Source organism: Coregonus lavaretus, assembly GCF_964263955.1.
Source record: "Coregonus lavaretus genome assembly, contig: HAP1_SCAFFOLD_1017, whole genome shotgun sequence".
Taxonomy (NCBI): Eukaryota; Metazoa; Chordata; class Actinopteri; order Salmoniformes; family Salmonidae; genus Coregonus; species Coregonus lavaretus.
Window position 1 is genome coordinate 129140 of NW_028165054.1, and position 24569 is coordinate 153708.

General features: G+C 44.1%; 1 protein-coding gene across 1 annotated transcript in view; it reads left to right on the top strand.

Moving 5' to 3' along the window:
* Nucleotides 1-695: 695 nt before the first annotated feature.
* Nucleotides 696-24569, top strand: part of LOC311116337 (engulfment and cell motility protein 1-like) — a gene marked incomplete at its 3' end in the record, with an annotated part of 50260 nt that continues 26386 nt past the window's right edge. Inside the window, exon 1 of the mRNA XM_084191431.1 lies at nt 696-879. The remainder of the gene's footprint in view (nt 880-24569) is intronic.

Below are 24569 nucleotides of genomic sequence, written 5' to 3' on the forward strand. Positions count from 1 at the left end.
CAGCTAAAACCACAGCATTGGTTGGACTGAGACGACTGGTATTTACAGTGAATTAGCTTTTCAGGAGAGGACACACATTTTTGATTGTAGTGACATGAATGGAATTTTGGTCATTGTGTTAGGAATTAGTTCTCTGGTGATGTGGCCATATTTGAAGTGGTTTGAATACCTTACGTCACTCTTCCGTTTATCTAGTTCTCCTTGAAAAGTTTTGGTTTCATGCTCTGTGTTTTATCCAGGCCTATGACTAGACCATGTTGACCCCACATCAGGGTAACGTTCAGTAGGCAAACGTTGTGGAATGTTGCAGATAGAAATGTCATGAATAAAGCTGTCATGATTCCTTATTCTACATGTCAGAGGCATGTTTGTTCTATATACTATATGTCTATATCTGAACATTTCCCACCGTTGTGCCATTCTGAATGTGGCCCAGTACATGTAGTTGTAAAGTATAGCTGTGAGTGTGACACATTGTTTTTCAGGTTGAGGTAACTTCCTGTGAGCAAGGCCTTCAGTCTCCTTCCACTTCTCTAATTCGTTTGTCTTATCTTTGAATTTTGGCGCTTTGTTACCCGTCTGTGTCGCCACAGACTTGTTTCCTCTTCCCTAGACAAACGCCTACTTCCTCCTTCTGTTAACCTCTCTCTAATTCTTGCTTTTGCTCTTTCTCTGTGCCCAAGGCGAGGCACTGTGAAGTTTAGTTTGAAACCCTTGATTCTGTGACTGTTGGACCCATGAGGATTTTTCTTGTATTTATGGCTAGCTAGTGTTAGTGTATATATTTTTTTGTTTTGTTGTTGTGGATTTGAAAGAAGACGTGTTGGAGGGAGGACCAGCAAGTTGAACTCACTAGCTGCTTGTCGTCAAGGTTTCCGGGTGAGTCCTCTGTCTTCTCTTCTTGTTGTGTACTCACTGCTCAGGCTGGAGAGGGATGCATTGGGCCGAAGGGTGTGGCCCTCATTTTAGGGCTCTCTGCCCTCCTCACCCTCTGTGCCCACTAACCCCTTGGGCATAGACCCGGTTCAGAGAATAACTATACATCACAATACCAGGTCCGCCATTCTGAGTTAACCCATTAGTTTAATAATAATATATGCCATTTAGCGTAATCTTTTATACAAATACATTTTACACTAATGGGGGGGTCCCAGGAATCGAAAGCCACTATCCTGGCGTTGCAAGCGCCATGCTCTACCAACTGAGAGGTTCTACTCATTCTACATCTATGGTTCAGACATAAGGGTTAAGAGATGAGATGGTGAATGAGCATAGTCTGGTTAGCCCTGACAGGTCAGCTATTGCAGGGTTTCCCAACCCTCTCCTCGGGCCCCCTCAGACGTTTCACATTTTGGTTTTAACCCTAAACTGGCACACCTGATTTAATTAGTCAAAGGCTTCAAATCAAATCAAATCAAATCAAGTTTTATTGGCCACATGCGCCGAATACAACAGGTGCAGACATTACAGTGAAATGCTTACTTACAGCCCTTAACCAACAGTGCATTTATTTTAATAAAAAAGTAGAATAAAACAAAAAATTGTTGAGAAAAAAAGAGCAGAAGTAAAATAAAATAACAGTAGGGAGGCTATATATATACAGGGGGGTACCGGTGCAGAGTCAATGTGCGGGGGCACCGGCTAGTTGAGGTAGTTGAAGTAATATGTACATGTGGGTAGAGTTAAAGTGACTATGCATAAATAATTAACAGAGTAGCAGCAGCGTAAAAAGATGGGGGTGGGGGGGGCAGTGCAAATAGTCAGTGTAGCCATGATTAGCTGTTCAGGAGTCTTATGGCTTGGGGGTAGAAGCTGTTGAGAAGTCTTTTGGATCTAGACTTGGCCGGTACCGCTTGCAGTGCAGTAGCTAGAGAGAACAGTCTATGGCTAGGGTGGCTGGAGTCTTTGACAATTTTGTGGGCCTTCCTCTGACACCGCCTGGTATAGAGGTCCTGGATGGCAGGAAGCTTGGCCCCAGTGATGTACTGGGCCGTACGCACTACCCTCTGTAGTGCCTTGCGGTCGGAGGCCAAGCAGTTGCCATACCAGGCGGTGATGCAACCAGTCAGGATGCTCTCGATGGTGCAGCTGTATAATTTTTTGAGGATCTGAGGACCCATGCCAAATCTTTTCAGTCTCCTGAGGGGGACTAGGCTTTGTCGTGCCCTCTTCACGACTGTCTTGGTGTGTTTGGACCATGATAGTTTGTTGGTGATATGGACACCAAGGAACTTGAAGCTCTCAACCTGTTCCACTACAGCCCCGTCGATGAGAATGGGGGCGTGCTCAGTCATCTTTTTTTTCCTGTAGTCCACAATCATCTCCTTTGTCTTGGTTACGTTGAGGGAGAGGTTATTATCCTGGCACCACACGGCCAGGTCTCTGACCTCCTCCCTATAGGCTGTCTCATCGTTGTCGGTGATCAGGCCTACCACTGTTGTGTCGTCGGCAAACTTAATGATGGTGTTGGAGTTGTGCCTGGCCATGCAGTCATGGGTGAACAGGGAGTACAGGAGGGGACTGAGCATGCACCCCTGAGGGGCCCCCGTGTTGAGGATCAGCGTGGCAGTGTTGTTACCTACCCTTACCACCTGGGGGCGGCCCGTCAGGATGTCCAGGATCCAGTTGCAGAGGGAGGTGTTTAGTCCCAGGATCCTTAGCTTAGTGATGAGCTTTGAGGGCACTATGGTGTTGAATGCTGAGCTGTAGTCAATGAATAGCATTCTCACGTAGGTGTTTCTCTTGTCCAGGTGGGAAAGGGCAGTGTGGAGTGCAATAGAGATTGCATCATCTGTGGATCTGTTGGGGCGGTATGCAAATTGGAGTGGGTCTAGGGTTTCTGGGATAATGGTGTTGATGTGAGCCATGACCAGCCTTTCAAAGCACTTCATGGCTACAGACGTCAGTGCTACGGGTCGGTAGTCATTTAGGCAGGTTATCTTAGAGTCCTTGGGCACGGGGACTATGGTGGTCTGCTTGAAACATGTTGGTATTACAGACTCAGTCAGGGACATGTTGAAAATGTCAGTGAAGACACTTGCCAGTTGGTCAGCACATGCTCGGAGTACACGTCCTGGTAATCCGTCTGGCCCTGCGGCCTTGTGAATGTTGACCTGCTTAAAAGTCTTACTCACATTGGCTACGGAGAGCGTGATCACATAGTCATCCGGAACAGCTGGTGCTCTCATGCATGCTTCAGTGTTGCTTGCCTCGAAGCGAGCATAGAAGTGGTTTAGCTCGTCTGGAAGTCTTGTGTCACTGGGCAGCTCGCGGCTGTGCTTCCCTTTTGTAGTCTGTAATAGTTTTCAAGCCCTGCCACATCCGACGAGCGTCAGAGCCGGTGTAGTACGATTTCAATCTTAGTCCTGTATTGACTCTTTGCCTGTTTGATGGTTCGTCGGAGGGCATAGCGGGATTTCTTATAAGCGTCCGGGTTAGAGTCCCGCTCCTTGAAAGCGGCAGCTCTACCCTTTAGCTCAGTGCGGATGTTTCCTGTAATCCATGGCTTCTGGTTGGTGTATGTACGTACGGTCACTGTGGGGACGACATCATCGATGCACTTATTGATGAAGCCAGTGACTGATGTGGTGTACTCCTCAATGCTATCTGAAGAATCCCGGAACATGTTCCACTCTGTGCTAGCAAAACAGTCCTGTAGCTTAGCATCTGCGTCATCTGACCACTTTTTTATTAACCGAGTCACTGGTGCTTCCTGCTTTAGTTTTTGCTTATAAGCAGGAATCAGGAGGATAGAGTTATGGTCAGATTTGCCAAATGGAGGGCGAGGGAGAGCTTTGTATGCGTCTCTGTGTGTGGATAAAGGTGGTCTAGAGTTTTTTTTCCTCTGGTTGCACAATTCACATGCTGGTAGAAATTAGGTAGAACTTGATGATTAGTTGACTAATTGAATCAGGTGTGTCAGTTTAGGCCAAATTATTTTCCAATCGTTTAGTTCTGAATAGAACCATTATTCTTTTAGTTCCGTTCCACTGTTTCCGACCAGCAAAGGGAAGTTCTGAACCGGTTCGAACCCAAAAAAAGTAACGGTTTATATTGTTATTTTCCGTTCCTTTTTAAACCTCTGAAATCGATTACTTTTTACTTCACCAATGGATAGAGCAGCTTGCTATGGAGCGGGCAAGCTATGTACATGCATTGGACAGACAAGTGTAGTGTAGGGTGCGACATGCGACTGGAATTTTGCGGGTAAGGAGAATGCTGGGCATGAAGTGCTGGGCATGTTGTTGTTATGACATGCATTATCTGAATTAGACCCACATAATTATACCTGCGGAGGAGCGGCTTCAATGAAGGAACTTTGAAAGTCTTTGAACTTCAGAGAGTTGGCTTAACTAACATTGGACCAGAGCTAGCCCTTGACCATGACTCTCAGTTCCATTACGTTACACATAATGCCGCCTAGAGTTTGAGATCTAGACCAGAGCTAGCTAACGAGCTTGTGTGTGCAGAGCGGCGCCAGAATTAAAATTAAAATATGTAGTTTTGTAATTCATAATTCCAGTGTGAAACGTGATGACTATAGTATCCTTAACTAGCATTGAAAAAGTTAATCCATTGTTCTCTAATTAAAAATCTCTCTCTCCCTAATTTCTGAATCACATTGGTAACGTCTGTAGCTACAGTAGACTATGCTTAGAGGGGGAGGGGCAGGTAGCCTACACACACACAGGTAAAGATTTTCGGTAAAATATATTTCTTTTTTAGTCTTTCTTTATTTTTTTTATTGCAAAGAAAAAGCTATATCTCAGACTGGCCAATAAAAATAAAATATTAAGATGGGCTAAAGAACACAGACACTGGACTTTTTCTTTGCAACTCTGCCTAGAAGGTCAGCATCCCGGAGTCGCCTCTACACTGTTGACGTTGATACTGGTGTTTTGCGGGTACTATATAATGAAGCTGCCAGTTGAGGACCTGTGAGGCATCTGTTTCTCAAACTAGACACTCTAATGTATTTGTCCTCTTGCTCAGTTGTGCACCGGGGCCTCACAGTCCTCTTTCTATTCTGATTAGAGCCAGTTTGCGCTGTTCTGTGAAGGGAGCAGTACACAGTGTTGTACGAGATCTTCAGTTTCTTGGCAATTTCTTGCATGGAATAGCCTTAATTTCTCAGAACAAGAATAGACTGACGAGTTTCAGAAGAAAGTTATTTGTTTCTGGCCATTTTGAGCCTGTAATTGAACCCACAATTGCTGATGCTCCAGATACTCAACTAGTCTCAAGAAGGCCCGTTTTATTGCTTCTTTAATCAGCACAACAGTTTTCAGCTGTGCTAACATAATTGCAAAATGTTTTTTTAATGATCAATTAGCCTTTTAAATGATAAACTTGGATTAGCAAACAAAACGTGCCATTGGAACACAGGACTGATGGTTGCTGATAATGGGCCTCTGTACGCCTATGTAGATATTCCATTAAAAATCAGCCGTTTCCAGCTACAATAGCCATTTACAACATTAACAATGTCTACACTGTATTTCTGATCAATTTGATGTTATTTTAATGGACAAAAAAAGTGCTTTTCTTTTGAAAACAAGGACATTTCTAAGTGACCCCAAACTTTTGAACGGTTGTGTATATCCTGTCCCCTATCAACACTTTTTAATCCTTTGGTGCCAGCCACACTGCTTCTTGACACAAGGCCCGCTTAACCCAGAAGCCAGCCGCACCAATGTGTCGGATGAAAAACCATACACCTGGCGACCGTGTCAGCATGCACTGCGCCCGGCCCGCCACAGGAGTCGCTAGTGCACGATGGGACAAGAACATCCCTGCCGGCCAAACCCTCCCCTAACCTGGATGACGCTTGGCCAATTGTGTGCTGCCCCATGGGTCTCCCGGTCACAGCCGGCTGCGACAGAGCCTGGATCTCTAGTGGCACAGCTAGCACTGCGATGCAGTTCCTTAGACCGCTGCGCCACTCGGGAGGCCTCATTCTGGTTTTCTGTTATGTTCCCTGAATGGGTTCCCACCCCTGGTTTAGGGTTAAAACGAAAATGTGAAATGTCTGATGGGTTCAAGGAGAGGGTTCCTGAGCTATTGGATTGTTATTCTCAATCGTCACTGAGGTTTGAATTGTGAACAAACTGAGTAAAACAGCACACAGTTGGAATTCAAGAAATGTCTGAGAAATTGTTGTCAATAAGTAAAACATTAAATAAAATAATTGTCTGTGCTGCTCATTAGATACAGATGTGGTCGTTATAGTTGTTTAGTCATACCTCTGTTTGGATTGATGCAGACGTTATGTATGACTCATTAAATGTATTCAGTCAATGTCTCTTGATTGTTGCTGACTCTGTTAGTGGCGTTTTGGCGAACCCTTTTAGTTTCACTGATTGTGTTCACTGTTTATTACAGTTTGCAGGGATATTCAAATCTAAGCCTTGAGGTCCACATTACTGCTGTTTTTCTCTCCTACCTGATAATTAATTATCCCACCTGGTGTCCCAGGTCTAAAGCAGTCCTTGATTACTGGGGAAGAATACAAATCAACAGTGGATCTGGCTTCGAGGTCCAGATTAGAATTTAGAGTCTTACCCTTTTAGATCTAAACCCTGCATCACTCCCCTCACTTACACATCTACAAAACTACCAGGAGTATAGTCTACAAGATGTTTTAGTGTTTTAGCAACACGAGTTTAGAGAATTGCTGTCCCCTCAGCAGGCGTGTCGTGTATTTCGGCGGAGTGACTCCAGTGCTGTTAATTGCTGTGAGAGTTGTTGTCAGCCCTCTGGCACAGATGTCTGACAGGATATCCTGCTTGCTGCACCAGAAACAAGGGCATGTTTGTGAAAAAAGCGGCCTGCTGAGAAGGAGACAGTTAGTAGTACTACTGTAGTAGCCTGCTGAGACAGAGACAGTCAGTAGTAGTAGTAGTAGTAGTAGTAGTAGTAGTAGTAGTAGTAGTAGTAGTAGTAGTAGTACTATAGTAGCCTGCTGAGAAGGAGACAGTTAGTAGTACTACTGTAGTAGCCTGCTGAGACAGAGACAGTCAGTAGTACTATAGTAGCCTGCTGAGACAGAGACAGTCAGTAGTAGTAGTAGTAGTAGTAGTAGTACTATAGTAGCCTGCTGAGACAGAGACAGTCAGTAGTAGTACTGTAGTAGCCTGCTGAGACAGAGACAGTCAGTAATAGTAGTAGTAGTAGTATAGTAGCCTTCTGAGACAGACAGTCAGTAGTAGTAGTAGTAGTAGTACTATAGTAGCCTGCTGAGACAGAGACAGTCAGTAGTAGTAGTAGTAGTACTATAGTAGCCTGCTGAGACAGACAGTTAGTAGTAGTAGTAGTAGTAGTACTGTAGTAGCCTGCTGAGACAGTCAGTAGTAGTACTATAGTAGCCTGCTGAGACAGAGACAGTCAGTAGTAGTAGTAGTAGTAGTAGTACTGTAGTAGCCTGCTGAGACAGATACAGTCAGTAGTAGTAGTACTATAGTAGCCTGCTGAGACAGAGACAGTTAGTAGTAGTAGTAGTAGTAGTAGTAGTAGTACTGTAGTAGCCTGCTGAGACAGAGACAGTCAGTAGTAGTAGTAGTAGTAGTAGTACTATAGTAGCCTGCTGAGACAGAGACAGTCAGTAGTAGTACTATAGTAGCCTGCTGAGACAGAGACAGTCAGTAGTAGTAGTAGTAGTACTATAGTAGCCTGCTGAGACAGAGACAGTCAGTAGTAGTACTGTAGTAGCCTGCTGAGACAGAGACAGTCAGTAGTAGTAGTACTATAGTAGCCTGCTGAGACAGAGACAGTTAGTAGTAGTAGTACTTGTAGTAGTAGTACTGTAGTAGCCTGCTGAGACAGTCAGTAGTAGTAGTAGTACTATAGTAGCCTGCTGAGACAGAGACAGTCAGTAGTAGTAGTAGTAGTAGTAGTAGTAGTACTATAGTAGCCTGCTGAGACAGAGACAGTCAGTAGTAGTAGTAGTAGTAGTAGTAGTAGTAGTAGTAGTACTATAGTAGCCTTCTGAGACAGAGACAGTCAGTAGTAGTACTGTAGTAGCCTGCTGAGACAGAGACAGTCAGTAGTAGTAGTAGTACTGTAGTAGCCTGCTGAGACAGTCAGTAGTAGTAGGAGTACTATAGTAGCATGCTGAGACAGAGACAGTCAGTAGTAGTACTGTAGTAGCCTGCTGAGACAGAGACAGTTAGTTAGTAGTAGTAGTAGTAGTAGTAGTAGTAGTAGTAGTACTGTAGTAGTCTGCTGAGACAGTCAGTAGTAGTAGTAGTAGTAGTAGTAGTAGTACTGTAGTAGGCTGCTGAGACAGAGACAGTTAGTTAGTAGTAGTAGTAGTAGTACTGTAGTAGTCTGCTGAGACAGTCAGTAGTAGTAGTAGTAATAGTAGTACTGTAGTAGCCTGCTGAGATAGAGACAGTCAGTAGTAGTAGTACTATAGTAGCCTGCTGAGACAGTCAGTAGTAGTACTATAGTAGCCTGCTGAGACAGAGACAGTCAGTAGTAGTAGTAGTAGTAGTAGTACTGTAGTAGCCTGCTGAGACAGACAGTCAGTAGTAGTACTGTAGTAGCCTGCTGAGACAGAGACAGTCAGTAGTAGTAGTATTAGTAGTAGTAGTACTGTAGCAGCCTGCTGCGACAGTCAGTAGTAGTACTATAGTAGCCTGCTGAGACAGTCAGTAGTAGTACTATAGTAGCCTGCTGAGACAGAGACAGTCAGTAGTAGTAGTAGTACTATAGTAGCCTGCTGAGACAGACAGTTAGTAGTAGTAGTAGTAGTAGTAGTAGCCTGCTGAGACAGAGACAGTCAGTAGTAGTAGTAGTACTATAGTAGCCTGCTGAGACAGTCAGTAGTAGTACTATAGTAGCCTGCTGAGACAGTCAGTAGTATTACTATAGTAGCCTGCTGAGACAGAAACAGTCAGTAGTAGTAGTAGTAGTAGTAGTAGTAGTAGTAGTAGTAGCCTGCTGAGACGGTCAGTAGTAGTAGTAGTAGTACTATAGTAGCCTGCTGAGACAGTCAGTAGTAGTACTATAGTAGCCTGCTGAGACAGAGACAGTTAGTAGTAGTAGTAGTAGTAGTAGTGTAGTAGCCTGCTGAGACAGAGACAGTCAGTAGTAGTAGTACTATAGTAGCCTGCTGAGACAGTCAGTAGTAGTAGTAGTAGTACTATAGTAGCCTGCTGAGACAGAGACAGTCAGTAGTAGTAGTAGTAGTAGTACTGTAGTAGTATGCTGAGACAGAGACAGTCAGTAGTAGTAGTACTATAGTAGCCTGCTGAGACAGTCAGTAGTAGTACTATAGTAGCCTGCTGAGACAGAGACAGTTAGTAGTAGTAGTAGTAGTAGTAGTAGTAGTAATAGTAGTGTAGTAGCCTGCTGAGACAGTCAGTAGTAGTAATACTATAGTAGCCTGCTGAGACAGTCAGTAGTAGTAGTAGTAGTACTGTAGTAGCCTGCTGAGACAGTCAGTAGTAGTACTATAGTAGCATGCTGAGACAGAGACAGTCAGTAGTAGTAGTACTACTATAGTAGCCTGCTGAGACAGAGACAGTCAGTAGTAGTAGTAGTAGTAGTAGTAGTAGTAGTAGTACTATAGTAGCCTGCTGAGACAGAGACAGTCAGTAGTAGTAGTACTATAGTACCTGCTGAGACAGTCAGTAGTAGTACTATAGTAGCCTGCTGAGACAGTCAGTAGTAGTAGTAGTAGTACTGTAGTAGCCTGCTGAGACAGTCAGTAGTAGTACTATAGTAGCCTGCTGAGACAGAGACAGTCAGTAGTAGTAGTAGTACTATAGTAGCCTGCTGAGACAGAGACAGTCAGTAGTAGTAGTAGTAGTAGTAGTAGTACTATAGTAGCCTGCTGAGACAGTCAGTAGTAGTAGTAGTAGTACTATAGTAGCCTGCTGAGACAGTCAGTAGTAGTAGTAGTACTATAGTAGCCTGCTGAGACAGAGACAGTCAGTAGTAGTAGTAGTACTATAGTAGCCTGCTGAGACAGAGACAGTCAGTAGTAGTAGTAGTAGTAGTAGTAGTAGTAGTAGTAGTAGTAGTAGTACTATAGTAGCCTGCTGAGACAGTCAGTAGTAGTAGTAGTAGTACTATAGTAGCCTGCTGAGACAGTCAGTAGTAGTAGTAGTACTATAGTAGCCTGCTGAGACAGAGACAGTCAGTAGTAGTAGTAGTACTATAGTAGCCTGCTGAGACAGAGACAGTCAGTAGTAGTAGTACTGTAGTAGCCTGCTGAGACAGAGACAGTCAGTAGTAGTACTATAGTAGCCTGCTGAGACAGAGACAGTCAGTAGTAGTAGTACTATAGTAGCCTGCTGAGACAGAGACAGTCAGTAGTAGTAGTAGTAGTAGTAGTAGTACTATAGTAGCCTGCTGAGACAGAGACAGTCAGTAGTAGTAGTAGTAGTAGTACTATAGTAGCCTGCTGAGACAGAGACAGTCAGTAGTAGTAGTAGTAGTAGTAGTAGTAGTAGTAGTAGTAGTAGTAGTAGCCTGCTGAGACAGAGACAGTCAGTAGTAGTAGTAGTAGTAGTAGTAGTAGTAGTACTATAGTAGCCTGCTGAGACAGAGACAGTCAGTAGTAGTAGTAGTAGTAGTAGTAGTAGTAGCCTGCTGAGACCGAGAGGAGAAAGCTTTACTTACTGTTCTGCCACGTTTCCCTTCAGTGCCCCCCACTCTTCCTATTTCTCTTCTTCCTTCATTGTTTTGTCCACCTGTGTCTAGCACCCAGGGGGAACTCTGATAGGGGTATGTGGGCACAGTTTCACAGGGCAAAAAGAAGCAATCTCACTTTCAATGAGCTCTTACCTGGCTTTTTCCTGTAGGAACTGTGGGTGGTTCTGTGTGAATAAAAACTACAAGTAAGTGTGTGTGTGTGTGTGTTACAGGCTAAAACATTCATACATGATTGAATATCCTCCTCCACAGAGGGTAGTGGAGGCCTTTTAGACTGGTGACGCCAGAGGCGGATTGGCCATCTGGCAATTCTGGCAAATGCCAGATGCGAAGGACCATTTTTTAGTTGGGTGGGCTGTTCGAAATTGACATACAAAAAAAGGTGACATGGCCAGCGGCCCATGGGCCTGTTAAGTTTCTTATAAAGATTTTTTGCGCAATTTCTCTGTTATACTAATCTATATTGAGCCTTTGGCTGATCAGTGGGCAAGCGGCTGGTCTGGTTTTCTAATGGGCTCAGCTGAGGTCACGCAAACTCTCCTTCAAATTCAAACCTGGCATCAGTAAAGAGACCTGTTCCGACTCTGTCATCAGTTAGGCAGACAAGATCATAGATCGTAAAAAACTGAAAGGGTGGGTGCCTATAAACGTAGAAAGGGCACATTCTACATTGGCACCTCACTCAAAACGTCCTCTTTTTTGGGAGGCTAAAACCATGATTTGGTCAAACAGTAAAGTGCACTATCCTCATGATTCCTCTAATGAAAGTGTGTGCCCTGCCCCTGTACCTGTTTCATTGGGGCCTGCTGCTGTAATGAGCGAGCCACTCTCCTCTCCCCCCATGCGCTTGAGAGAAAAATGTGTTCTGATCGTAGAACATTTTAAAAATGCAATTGTGGGAAAAACACATCAAGGCCTCAGCTTTCTGTAGGTATAATTGCGAGGGCATAGGCCTATAGGTCTCATGGGTAGTAGCTTAATCTGTGTTTTTTTAGGACATAACATGTACTGTTTGATGAAGACGTGGCTACTACCAGTGGGTATTGTATTTCGAGTTAGCGATCTAGTGTGTTTTCAGTTTCCACTTCCTCAGGTGTTGAAATTAATTAGAGGTGCACATAAAGATGTATCATCTCTATTGAACCCCCACAAAAATCGGGACATTCTGGAGTCCTATTTTGACAGTAAAATATAGCAACTATAGTCTACTGTAATTGTCAACCCCAAATTCATGACAATCACTGGATTAGGTTGCACATAATATATTGAGTCATGCGTTCCAGCTTGGACGTGTTAGATGAAACGCCTTATTTCTTCAATACCTCAGTAGTCTATTTATTACACTTCTTAATAAATCACTTTGAGTTACTTTATAAGTTGATTAATCATGATTTGGGGAATGGTGCCACCAACTGTAAAGGTTAGTGGCACCAGGGGAAAATCTTAGTCTGAACAGTAGTAATTGACACTTACGGTAGGTGTTGATTTAAAGGGAACACATATATATGACTGGCACTAATTTGCAATAAGCCGTTAGCTTCGTGTAAGGCTTAAGCTGACAGGCAGACAGAGAACAAAAGCAGCACAGAAGATGTTGAGAGATAGATAGACGGCACAACAGGGAGGCAAACAAAAAGGCTAGAGCAGAGACACAGTTATAGTGGTGAGTTGTATCTCCAGACAGAGGGACAGTTATAGTGGTGAGTTGTTTCTCCAGACAGATGGACAGTTATAGTGGTGAGTTGTATCTCCAGACAGAGGAACAGTTATAGTGGTGAGTTGTATCTCCAGACAGAGGGACAGTTATAGTGGTGAGTTGTATCTCCAGACAGAGCGACCGTTATAGTGGTGAGTTGTTTCTCCAGACAGAGGAACAGTTATAGTGGTGAGTTGTATCTCCAGACAGATGGACAGTTATAGTGGTGAGTTGTATCTCCAGACAGAGGGACAGTTATAGTGGTGAGTTGTATCTCCAGACAGAGGAACAGTTATAGTTGTGAGTTGTTTCTCCAGACAGAGGGACAGTTATAGTGGTGAGTTGTATCTCCAGACAGAGGGACAGTTATAGTGGTGAGTTGTTTCTCCAGACAGATGGACAGTTATAGTGGTGAGTTGTATCTCCAGACAGAGGGACAGTTATAGTGGTGAGTTATTTCTCCAGACAGAGGGACAGTTATAGTGGTGAGTTGTTTCTCCAGACAGATGGACAGTTATAGTGGTGAGTTGTATCTCCAGACAGAGGGACAGTTATAGTGGTGAGTTATTTCTCCAGACAGAGGGACAGTTATAGTGGTGAGTTGTATCTCCAGTGGTGTTTTAAACATGAACTGGCTTAAAAGACCAGATGTCTCATCAGTCACTGGTACAGAAATGGTTGAGAAATGCTGTACTGTCAATGTTGTGCTACTGCCTGTGTCTAGGTAGGGTGTGTGTGTGTGTGTGTGTGTGTGTGTGTGTGTGTGTGTGTGTGTGTGTGTGTGTGTGTGTGTGTGTGTGTGTGTGTGTGTGTGTGTGTGTGTGTGTGTGGTTGGTGGCCGGCCAGTGGCCAGCCGGGGGGTGGGTGGGTGGATGGTGGAGTGAGTTGGCTGCGCGTGCAGTGAAGTGGGCTGGTGTGGATAAAATGCCAGGGCCGAATTCTTGTCCCAGTCCACCCCTGAGGCAGGGTGTGTTTTTGGGGGTGTGTGTGTGACACATCACTCCCTCAGGGTGTAACGGAACACTGAAATCGAATTAATTAGCTTAATTACAATGTATGTTTTTGCGCGATATTCCAAATGCCTCTCTCCCATGAATCTAAGTTTTGTTATATTTTGTTTTCATGAGCGTTTGTCCGCTTGTTCTCATGTATTTTTGGTCTCGTCTCCTTCGCTCCTCTGTGCTGTGTGCGCCTTCCCATTTACACCAGAAATCTGTATATAATGACGTGATGCACGTCTCCACCCTAACAATGAGAGTCATTGTCCCAAAGGCGGAAGGCAGGCGACAAGCTTAGGTCCAAAATACGACCATAGAAACGCATTGGCCTTATTTTGGACATTGTAGAATAATAGTGAAGACATCAAAACTATGAAATAACACATATGGAATCATGTAGTAACCAAAAAGGTGTTAAACAAATCAACATATATTTTATATTTGAGATTATTCAAAGTAGCCACCCTTTGCCTTGATGACCGCTTTGGACACTCTTGGCATTCTTTCAACCAGCTTCACCTGGAATGCTTTTCCAACAGGCTTGAAGGAGTTCCCACATATACTGAGCACTTGTTGGCTGCTTTTCCTTCACTCTGTGGTCCAACTCATCCCAAACCATCTCAATTGGGTTGAGGTCGGGTGATTGTGGAGGCCAGGTTGTCTGATGCAGCATTCAGTCATTCTCCTTCTTGGACAAATAGCCCTTACACAGCCTTAAATCAACACCATTATCCCAGAAACCCTAGACCCACTCCAATTTGCATAACGCCCCAACAGATCCACAGATGATGCAATCTATATTGCACTCCACACTTCCCCTTCCCACCTGGACAAAAGGAACACTTACGTGAGAAAGCTATTCATTGACTACAGCTCAGCGTTCAACACCACAGTGCCCTCAAAGCTCATCACTATGCTAAGGACCCTGGGACTAAACACCTCCCTCTGTAACTGGATCCTGGACTTCCTGACGGGCCGCACCCAGGTGGTAAGGGTAGGTAACAACACTGCCACACTGATCCTCAGCAGACGACACAACTGTGGTAGGCCTGATCACAGACAACGATGAGACAGCCTATAGGGAGGAGGTCAGAAACCTGGCCGTGTAGTGCCAGGATAACAACCTGTCCCTCAACGTGATCAAGACAAAGGAGATGATTGTGGACAACAGGAAAAAGAGGACTGAGCATGCCCCCATTCTCATCGACGGGCTGTAGTGAAGCAGGTTGAGAGCTTCAAGTTCCTTGGTGTCCACATCACCAACAAACTAACATAGTCCAAACACACCAAGACAGTCGTGAAGAGGGCAAGACAAAGCCTAGTCCCCCTCAGGAGACTGAAAAGATTTGGCATGGGTCCTCAGATCCTCAAAAAGTTATACAGCTACACCATCGAGAGCATCCTGACTGGTTGCATTACTACCTGGTATGGCAACTGCTCGGCCTCCAACCGCAAGGCACTACAGAGGGTAGTGCATACGGCCCAGTACATCACTGGGGCCAAGCTTCCTGCCATCCAGGACCTCTATACCAGGCTGTGTCAGAGAAAGGCCCTAAAAATTGTCAAAGACTCCAGCCACCCTAGTCATAGACTGTTCTTTCTGCTACAGCACGGCAAGCGGTACCGGAGTGCCAAGTCTAGATCAAAAAGGCGTCTTAACAGCTTCTAGCCCCAAGCCATAAGACTCCTGAACAGCTAATCAAATGGCTACCCGTACTATTTGCATTTTTTTTTTTACGCTGCTGCTACTCTCTGTTTATTATCTATGCATAGTCACTTTAACTCTACCTACAGTGGCTTGTGAAAGTATTTCCCGGTATTTAGCGCCATCCATCATTCCTTCAATTCTGACCAGTTTCACAGTCCCTGCTGATGAAAAACATCCCCACAGCATGATACTGCCACCACCATGCTTCACTGTGGGTATGGTGTTCTCAGGGTGATAAGAGGTGTTGGGTTTGCGCCAGACAAACCATTTTCCTTGATGGCAAAAAAGCTCAATTTTAGTCTCATCTGACCAGAGTGCCTTCTTGCATATGTTTGGGGAGTCTCCCACATGCCTTTTGGCGAACACCAAACGTGTTTGCTTATTTTTTTCTTTAAGAATGGCTTTTTTCTGGCTACTCTTCCGTAAAGCCCAGCTTTGTGGAGTGTACGGCTTAAAGTGGTCCTATGGACAGATACTCCAATCTCCGCTGTGGAGCTTTGCAGCTCCTTCAGGGTTATCGTTGGTCTCTTTGTTGCCTCTCTGATTAATGCCCTCCTTGCCTTGTCTGTGAGTTTTGGTGGGCGGCCCTCTCTTGGCAGGTTTGTTGTGGTGCCATATTCGTTAAATTGTTTAAATAATGGATTTAATGGTGCTCCGTGGGATGTTCAAAGTTTCTGATATTTTTTTTTATCCCAACCCTGATCTGTACTTCTCCACAACTTTGTCCCTGACCTGTTTGGGAGAGCTCCTTGGTCTTCATGGCGCCCCTTGCTTGGTGGTGCCCCTTGCTTAGTGGTGTTGCAGACTCTGGGGCCTTTCAGAACAGGTGTGTATATATACTGAGATCATGTGATACTTAGATTACACAGAGGTGGACTTTATTTAACTAATAATGTGACTTCTGAAGGTAATAGGTTGCACCAGATCTTATGTAGGGGCTTCATAGCAAAGGGGGTGAATACATATGCATGCACCAGAATTTTTTGAAACAAGTTATTTTTTTCATTTCACTTCACCAATTTGGACTATTTTGTGTATGTCCATTACATGAAATACAAATAAAAATCAATTTAAATTACAGGTTGTAATGCAACAACATAGGAAAAACGCCAAGGGTGATGTATATATTACCTTAATTACCTCGACCCGCACATTGACTCTGTACCAGTACCCCCTGTATATAGCCTCTCTACTGTTATTTTACTGATGCTCTTTAATTTTTAATTACATTTTTTTTGTTATCTATTTTTTACTTAGCACTTATTTTTCTTAAAACGGCATTGTTGGTTAAGGGCTTGTAAGTAAGCATTTCACTGTAGGTCTACACCTGTTGTATTCGGCACATGTGACAAATAAAATTAGATTTGATTTGGAGGTGTGTTGGGTCATTGTCCTGTTGAAAAACAAATGATAGTCCCACTAAGCGCAAACCAGATGGGATGGCGTATTGCTGCAGAATGCTGTGGTAGCCATGCTGGTTAAGTGTGCCTTGAATTACAGACAGTGTCACCAGCAAAAAACCTCCACACCATCACACCTCCTCCTCTGTGCTTCATGGTGGGAACCACACATGCAGAGATCATTCGTTCATCTACTCTGCGCATCACAAAGACACAGCGGTTGGAACCAAAAATCTCAAATTTGGACTCATCAGACCAAAGGACAGATTTCCACCGGTCTAATGTCCATTGCTCGTGTTTCTTGGGTCAAGCAAGTCTCTTCTTATTATTGGTGTCCTTTAGTAGTGGTTTCTTTGAAGCAATTCGACCATGAAGGCCTGATTCACGCAGTCTCCTCTGAACAGTTGATGTTGAGATGTGTCTGTTACTTGATCCCTGTGAAGCATTTATTTGGGCTGCAATCTGAGGTGCAGTTAACTCTAATGAACTTATCCTCTGCAGCAGAGGTAACTCTGGGTCTTCCTTTCCTGTGGTGGTCCTCATGAGAGCCAGTTTCATCATAGCGCTTGATGGTTTTTGCGACTGCACTTGAAGAAACTTTCCAAGTTTTTGAAATTTGACCTTCATGTCTCAAAGTAATGATGGACTGTCGTTTCTCTTTGCTTATTTGAGCTGTTCTTGCCATAATATGGACTTGGTCTTTTACCAAAGAGGGATATCTTCTGTATACCAACCACACCTTGTCACAACACAACTGATTGGCAAAGATTTGTAGGCCATATCACCCGGCCCTAACTGAAAGCATGGCTAGAGCGTGGGCGTTTTTCAGTGTGTCTGTGAACGTTGCAGGCTTCAAGTGTGTGTGTGTGTGTGTGTGTGTGTGTGTGTGTGTGTGTGTGTGTGTGTGTGTGTGTGTGTGTGTGTGTGTGTGGTATATGTATGAGTCTCCATGTCTGTCTCGGTGTGTGAAAGTGTCTCGCTTGAAGCTTCTGTTTTGGTGTGTTGGAGTATGTCTGCCTCTCTCTGTTTTTAACGTCTGAAGCGGATGTTTACATTTACATTTACATTTAAGTCATTTAGCAGACGCTCTTATCCAGAGCGACTTACAAATTGGTGCATTCACCCTATAGCCAGTGGGTTAACCACTTTACAATAATTCTAATTTTATTTTTATTTTTTATATAATATATTATATTTTTGTGTTTTATTATATTTTACTCAATTGTATTTTTTATTTTTTTTACTTTTTATATTTTTTCTTTATTTTTTATATGTTGTTCCACCATTGGGGTGCCTTGTTCCACCATTGGGGTGCCAGAGCAGCGAACAGTTTTGACTGGGCTGAGCGGGAACTATGCTTCCGCAGAGGAAGGGGAGCCAGCAGGCCAGAGGTGGATGAACGCAATGCCCTCGTTTGGGTGTAGGGACTGATCAGAGCCTGAAGGTACGGAGTTGCCGTTCCCCTCACTGCTCCATAGGCAAGCACCATGGTCTTGTAACGGATGCGAGCTTCAACTGGAAGCCAGTGGAGTGTGCGGAGGAGAGGGGTGACGTGAGACGGATGTGTCTGTGTATGTTTCCAATCGATCTCTCTGTGTGTCTTTCCATCTCAGACTGGAAGACTGTGATAACGCACTGTGCCTGTCTCTGTGACCTTCGTTTCTTACACAGATAAAAGCACCTGCCTTCTTTATAGGCTGTGGCACGGTGTCACACCCTGGCCCCTTGGTGAGCCACGGCCCTTTGTAGAGGTGTCAGATGAAGTGCTGGGGTTTAGGCTCTTTTGAAATCCATACATGACGCCAGCCCCCCCAGCACAGCCCATCCGCCCTCTGGGCACACCCGAGGAATCCCCTCCCTGCCGCTTAGGAAAGTTGAAGAGGATACATTTTCAAACGTTTTTAATAAAAGGGAGAAAAAAGAAAAGCATAATTACTTCTCAGGGTGTGTTCAAAATGGCACCCTATTCCCTTTACGGTGCACTACTTTTGAATAGGGTGCCGTTTGGGACGTACCTTCACACTTGAATGTGCCAATGGGAGGTGAAGCGGAGGGCTTTTTTCTTGATAATGCGCTCTCTCTCTCTCTCTCAAAATTCAAAGGGGCTTCATTGGCATGGGAAACATGTTTACATTGCCAAAGCAAGTATAATAAACAAAGTGAAAAGACACAACACAACATCAAAATAAAATATTGCACTCCAAAAGATAGTCAAATAAAGGGGAAGATAAATAAACAGATAAATATTGGTGGTATTTACAATGTTGTTTGTCCTCCACTGGTTGCCGTTTTCTCATGGCAACGAGCCACAAATCTTGCTGCTGTTATTGCACACTGCGGTATTTTGCCTAACATATATGGGAGTTTATCAATGTATGATTTGTTTTCAAGTTCTTTGTGGGTCTGTGTGAACTGTGGGAGGGATGTATCTCTAATGTGATCATACATGTGACAGGAGGTTAGGAAGTGCAGCTCAGTTTCCACTTCATTTTGTGGGAAGTGTGCACGTAGCCTGTGTTCTCTCGAGAGCCAGGTCTGCCTATGGTGGCCTCTCAATAGCAAGGCTATGCTCATTGAGTCTGTACATAGTCAGACTCAGGCCCTTCTTGCCTTGCCTATGGTGGCCTCTCAATAGCAAGGCTATGCTCATTGAGTCTGTACATAGTCAGACTCAGGCCCTTCTTGCCTTGCCTATGGTGGCCTCTCTCAATAGCAAGGCTATGCTCATTGAGTCTGTACATAGTCAGACTCAGGCCCTTCTTGCCTTGCCTATGATCTTTTAGATCATACACAGCCTTGTGGAAGTTACCTGTGGTGTTGATGTTTAGGCTGAGGAAGGTATAATTATGTGTGTGCTCTAGGGCAACAGTGTCTAGATAGAATATGTATTTGTTGTCTTGGCTACTGGACCTTCTTTGGAACACCATTATTTTTCACTATCAGGGCCGAAGTCTGACAGAATCTGTACAGAAGATCTAGGTGCTGCTGTAGGCCCTCCTTGGTTGGGAACAGAAGCACTAGATCATCAGCAAACAGTAGACATTTGATTTACGAGTCCAGTATGGTGAGGCTGAGTGCTGTATTGTGGGGCTCAAGCTGCATCCCTGTCTCACTCCATGGCCCTGAGGAAACAAATCTGTGTGTTTATTGCCAATTTTAACTGCACACTTGTTGTTTGTGTACATTGATTTTATAATGTCATATGCTTTCCCCCCAACACCGCTTTCCATTAATTCGTATAGCAGACCCTCATGCCAAATTGAGTCAAAAGCTTGTTTGTCAATAAGGGTCCCCCCCCCCTTTCTTTTTCTCTATCTATTTATCTCACTCTGTCCCTCTCTCCCCTCCCTTCCCCCTCTTTCTCTTTCCTCTCTCTCTCTCCCCCTCTCTCTTCTTCTTTCTATCTCCTTCCTTCCTCTCTGCAGAGGACAAGACCTCTTATGTTACCTCATAAATATTTGAGGAGAAACCCGACACTTTCTGCTGTCCAACAAATCAAATCCTTCTCTCTCTTCCTTTCTCTTCCCCTATTTACCGCCAACTTTGTTGATGCCTTTGTTCTTTCAGTTGTGACTTTCTGGCGTGAGAATGGTTTTCAGCCTTTTGAGATTGATTTTCAGGACCTTGAGGTGATTTGTGATTTCTGGGGCGTGTAATTTCACTCTTTCCGAGTCAGAAATAACCCAGTGGATTAACGGGTCACTTTAATGGTGTGACCTCCTTGCTGCACGTGTCTCTCAGATTACATTTCTATCCCTAATGTTTTCTATAAAGACAGGGAGAGAGAGAAACTTGCCCTCTCATGTCTTTTTAGTTATCCCCTTTGGCAGAGCTGTTTTGTATGGTCTACATATTACCGAGGCTTAAGGATAGGGACTACCATGACATGATCACCTTTCACAACCACTTCCTCTATAACAATCCAGAATTTGCATTGTAAAGTGGAGAAAAATAAAAGGACCTCCTCCGGGGTATCTCACGCACGCACGATTGGCTTACTGCTTTGTAGCCCAGTGCAGCCTGGATGCCTTTAAGTTAACCCAGAGCAGAATTACAGTGTTCCTAGCAGCCCTCACTACCCCTCTCCTCTACCTAGAGTCCCATCCACTGGAGTTACTGTTTACCGTATCTCTCTGTGATGAGAGGGGAAGGATGACTGGGTCCAGCATCCCAAATGGCACCCTATTCCCTATATAGTGCACTACTTTTGACCAGAGCCCACGCACGCAAACACTCGCGCGCGTAAACACTGACACACATGCACACACCAGGGACACCACACGTTCTGACAGTTTATCCCAGTACTTTGCTGCTTCTTTGACTTCTGTATATCTATAGATAAACACATCACTCCCACAAAGGCTCTTGTTTTCTGCCTGCATGTGAAGAAGGTCATCTTATAAAACTAAAGACAGTGAAAGGCAGTGTGTTCCAAGGCTATGTTGGTGTTGATGCATCATTCTGTTTACAAAGGGAAGGCACTATTGCTTCGGTGCCCGTCCTCCTGCACATTAGTTTTTGTGTGTGTGTGTGTGTGTGTGTGTGTGTTTGTGTGTGTTTGTGTGTGTTTGTGTGTGTGTATGTGTGTGTATGTGTGTGTGTAGCTATGCTCCTCTACCCACAGTGTAAAGGGCAGCTTGTGCTCATCAAGACAATGCTTGTCTATTTTTGCCTCCTGTGTTCTCTCTCTCTGTCTTTCTCTCTACACCTCCCTCCCTCCACTTTCCTAGAACGGATGACTAAAACACAATTTTCTCTGAATGAGCTTAAAGAAGGGAGAGGCATGAACGGAGAGAGAGAGAGTCAGTGTTTTTAGCGAGGAGCCTAGTTTCATCAACACAATACAGACAGCTGCAGGTCTGGAAGGACACACACACTCTCTGAAGACACTGAAGGCAAAGCTCTAATTATACATCCACTCCAGTGTTTAAACCGAGTCCAATATTTTCCTCAGACTTATTTTAATAGTGATAAAAAATAATGGTATTGGTTCTAATGAATTTTGGGAAGTTGAAGTTACAACAAAAAAAAGGTGACTGTCTGTGTGACACACCCTGGATAGAAATAAAGATGTAGCTAGCTAGTGTCTACTGAAGCCATGGCTCCCATGGCAACAGGCCCTGAACAAGGGCTGTGCTTATTTATTATGGGGTGAGTCACTCAGTCACACTACACCACACCACACCAGAACAGACAGATGACATGACTACTGTCTTTTAAGAATAAACAGTGCATGGGGACCGAGAGAGATGAAGGCTACACACATTGGCTGTGTCCCAAATGGCACCCTATTCCCTAGTGCAGCCATTGAGATGTGTTCTATGGTTACGTCCCAAATGGCACCCTTTTCACTATATAGTGCACTACTTTTGACCAGAGCTCTATATTGGGCCATGGTCTAAAGTAGCACGTCAATAGGGAATAGAGTAGTATTTGGGACCTTTGAGTCGACCCTGAGACTCCATGTATTATGAAAGAGGATTAAATATGTAAAGGAGCTTCTCCTCCAGGAGTGAAGATGGTCCAAGCCATCTAGATCCAGACAGAAGTCCTGAATAATACATGGTGTTGCTTGGCAGTTTTTTTTGTATATCTGCAGTGCTCCATAGACTGTGTCTGTACCCCAAATGGCTCCCTAGTAGTGTGTGACCTATGTCGTGTGCTACTTTTGACCAGGATCCATAGGTTAGGGGCCAAAAGTAGTGCACTACATAGGGTGCCATTTTGGGACATATCCTACATCTACGGTACTCCATATACACTATTTCCATTTACACCATTTCTATTTTGGATGGACGTTTGGGGTCATTAGAAGGTGAAGTCCTCCCTTGTGGTTTGAAATCAAATCCTTAGGAAGAGGGAAGTGCCAGGCTTGGACGATACCCCGGTATACGGTATAAACTGTATATTTCAAAATACCAACGGTATGATTTTCAGCGGGGGCTGTAGGGGTGCGTGCTATGCCACTGCTTATAACCATAAGTTAAGTATGACTATAAGAAATCTAAGATGTGTCAAATAAATTATATCCAGCTATGCATTTGGTTTGCTAATTTGCTAGCTAAGTGCCTAGATGTCAAGATCAAGCTTATTGGTTACAGCAGAGACATTCAATCCCCTCCTGGATCAAGATCCCTGTTGCCTAAATTGTTTTGTGCAACAAAAAATTATACAGAAAATAAAACATATAAAAAGTATTCAGACCCCTTCCCTTTTCCCACATTTTGTTACGTTACAGCCTTATTCTAAAATGGATTAAATAAAAAAAAATGTCCTCATCAATCTACACACAATACCCCATAATGACAAAGCGAAAACAGGTTTTTAGAAATTGTAGCAAATGTAAAAAATAAAATAAACTGAAATACCTTATTTACATAAGTATTCAGACCCTTTGCTATGAGACTCGAAATTGAGCTCAGGTGCATCCTGTTTCCATTGATCATCCTTGATGTTTCTACAACTTGATTGGAGTCCACCTGTGGTAAATTCAATTGATTGGACATGATTTGGAAAGGCACACACCTGTCTATATAAAGTCCCACAGTTGACAGTGCATGTCAGAGCAAAAACATTTACATCATTTAGCAGACGCTCTTATCCAAAAACCAAGCCATGAGGTCGAAGGAATTGTCCATAGAGCTCCGAGACAGAATTGTGTCAAGGCACAGATCTAGGGAAGGGTACCAAAACATTTCTGCAGCATTAAAGGTCCCCGAGAACACAGTGGCCTCCATCATTCTTAAATGGAAGAAGTTTGGAACCACCAAGACTCTTCCTAGAGCTGGCCGCCCGGCCAAACTGAGCAATCGGGGGGAGAAGGGCCTTGGTCAGGGAGGTGACCAAGAACCCAATGGTCCCTCTGACAGAGCTCCAGAATTCCTCTGTGCAGATGGGAGAGCCTTCCAGAAGGACAACCATCTCTGCAGCACTCCACCAATCAGGACTTTATGGTAGAGTGGCCAGACGGAAGCCACTCCTCAGTAAAAGGCACATGACAGCCCGCTTGGAGTTTGCCAAAAGGCACCTAAAGGACTCTCAGACCATGAGAAACAAGATTCTCTGGTCTGTTGAAACCAAGATTGAACTCTTTGGCCTGAATGCCAAGCGTCACGTCTGGAGGAAACCTGGCACCATCCCTACGGTGAAGCATGGTGGTGGCAGCATCATGCTGTGGGGATGTTTTTCAGCGCCAGGTATTGGGAGACTAGTCAGGTACGAGGGAATGATGAATGGAGCAAAGTACAGAGAGATCCTTGATGAAAACCTGCTCCAGAGCGCTCAGGACCTCAGACTGGGGCGAAGGTTCACCTTCCAACAGGACAACGACCCTAAGCACACAGCCAAGACAATGCAGGAGTGGCTTCGGGACAAGTCTCAATGTCCTTGAGTTGCCCGGATATGAACCCGATCGAACATCTCTGTAGAGACCTGAAAATAGCTGTGCAGTGACGCTCCCCATCCAACCTGACATAGCTTGAGAGTATCTGCTGAGAAGAATTGAAGAAACTCCCCAAATACAGGTGTCCCAAGCTTGTAGCGCCATACTCAAGAAAACTTGAGGCTGTAATCGCTGCCAAAGGTGCTTCAACAAAGTACTGAGTAAAGGGTCTGAATACTTGTGTAAATGTGATATTTCTGTTTTTTTTTTATTTTATAAATTTGCAAACATAAAAAAAAAAAGTTTTTCCTTTGTAATTATGGGTAATGTGTGTAGGGAAAACAATTTAATCCATTTTAGAATAAGCCTGAAACGTAACAAAATGTGGAAAAGGTCAAAGGGTCAGAATACTTTCAGAATGCACTGTGTGTAATATATAACATTAGTAACGCCACTTGCTAGCTAATACTGTATACCCCGGTATGGTACAGAAACGGTATGACGATATGTAAATCTGGATACCGTCTGACACTAGGAAGTGCTGCCTGCCTCAGAAGTCTGTCCGGTCCTCTGGTATTCTCTGAGTGCAGACAACAGCTTAACCAGTCTTATCTTAGAAAGCCAGGGGAGATTCATCTCTCCATCTCTCTCTCTCTGCTAAACATCCTCCTTTCTGCATTCTCAGCGCTAATATTGCTGGCCTGAGACACGCAGGATTACAGTTCAC